We start from the raw sequence: 2,425 nt of genomic DNA on the forward strand, positions 1-2,425 counted from the left end.
GCTGTCTTCGACGACATGAAAAGCCTTTGAAGCCTTAGTATCAACAGAAAATACTGCAAAATCTTAACTGGCTTCTTCCTCGACTGTGCATCATTTTCACCGTCGTTCCCATCTTCTGTGTTTCTATTTATGCAATGGGATTGGCCGCATACATGACAGCACTGTTGGTTTTTCCGATCGCCCCAATACAACATGCAGTCATTTGGGCAACTATGGATTTTGTTGTACCCAAGGCCTAAATCTTTTATCATTTTCTTCATATCTTTGCATGACTGAGGGATTTTTGCAAACGGAAACATTCTCTCAAAAACTCTAGTAGCATTGTCAACGAGTTTCCGGTCCACCCTCCCAAACATTTTAACTGAAAAAGACGAACACAGAAGGCCATTTTTGAAAATTTTGATCTCTCATACAGTTCTTCGTTCATGTCATTAAGTAGAGCGTAGAACTTCGCCGCTTCTCCATTTGGCTCTTCATGAGGTACACTACTTCCCGGTTCGGTAAAAGCAGTTCCACCGACGTTACAATCATCATATGCCATAAAATCCCCTGGGAATGATTGCACACCATGATTGTGCATATTAAATGCATCCCGCAACATACCTTCCATGTCATCCCCTGTATCAGACTGATGGTAAGCAGTCCCAGGATAAGATACATCCATCGTTGAAGAGGAAGTACTTCTAGGGCATTCTCCATGAAAAAGCCATTGCTTATAACCCTTAACAAACCCATCAACAATTAGATGCTCGTATACAACCTCACGATAATGCCAGTTTATGTTGACACACATCTTACATGAGCAAAGAATCATGTTCTCTTGGCTTGCATATTGAAATGCAAAATTTAGAAAACTCTGCACCCCATTTCGATAACCGTCGCTTACCCTTGACAAATTCATCTAAGACCGGTCCATTTCTTAATTCTTGAAGTCTGACGTTGACAATAAATTACACGGTTTTAGGATTTGACAACAAGATATACATTATGTAAGTTATGTAAGTTATGTAAGTTGTGTAAGTTGCGTAAGATGTGTATTATGAAACTTATGTAAGTTATGTCTTATGTAAGTTATGTAAAATATGTATTATTTACACATGTAAGTTATGTCTTATGTAAGTTGCGTAAGTTGTGTATTATGAAAGTTATGTCTTATGTAAGTTATGTAGGGTATGTATTATTATGTAACTTATTTAATTTATGTAGGGTATGTATTATTATGTAACTTATTTAATTTATGTAGGGTATGTATTATTATGTAACTTATTTAATTTATGTAGGGTATGTATTATTATGTAACTTATTTAATTTATGTAGGGTATGTAAGTTATGTAAACTCTGTATTATTTACGCATGTAAGTTGTGTATTACGTATTATTACATAACTTATTTAAGTTATGCAAGTTATATATTAAGTAGGTTATGTAAGTTATGTGTTATGTAAATGAATATATGTATAATATTAAAAAATAGTAATACTTATTTAAGTTATAAATTTATTATTAATAAAATTTAAATATAGCTTACATACGTAAATGAATATATGTATAATATTAAAAAATAGTAATACTTATTTAAGTTATAAATTTATTATTAATAAAATTTAAATATAGCTTACATAACGTAAATGAATATATGCAAGTTATGTAAGTTATTATGTAAGTTATACAAGATTATAATATAAGTTATGTATTATGTTATTATGTATTATGTAATGTATTATCGATTATATATAAGTTACGAAAGTTATTATGTAAGTTATACAAGCTTATATATAAGTTATGTATTATGTTATTATGTATTATGTAAGTTATGCAAACTTATATACCAATTATGTATTGTGTTATTATGTATTAAGTTATATACTAAATTTTGTAAGTTATCTAAAATTAAACTTAAAAATAAATGGCAAAGTTTGAAATTTTTTCCATGATTCAAATTAAATAAAACAAAACAAAACAAACTAAATTTGGTGATTAAAATAGCAACTAAAGGAAAAAAATTGTTTTGGAGGAAAACATATAAATATTTGCAAACTATATGGGCTTTAACCAAATGTTTATATTATTTAGACATAAATAACCTTCATTTTGAAATAATTTACTTGTTATATGGAATAATATGTATACAATAGTTAACCATATTTGACATCAATGAAACTGAAATGTGAAAAGAAATTGGATTAATTTGTTATTGAATGTAACGTATAGTTCCAAAATTTGAATAATTTTAAAATAAAAAATTTTAATCCAATTTATTAAATTTATTAAATTGCTTCTATTTTGCTCATTATATATAGCAATCGTTGATGGATGATAACAAAAAACATAAGTCAGAAAAGTACATGGCAATTGTAAAATAAGTAAAATGAAACATAAGCTAGAGGAAAATAACCAAAACCAATTACATGTATACAAAACCAGAG

This window comes from Gossypium raimondii, chromosome 1, assembly GCF_025698545.1.
Source record: "Gossypium raimondii isolate GPD5lz chromosome 1, ASM2569854v1, whole genome shotgun sequence".
Lineage (NCBI taxonomy): Eukaryota > Viridiplantae > Streptophyta > Magnoliopsida > Malvales > Malvaceae > Gossypium > Gossypium raimondii.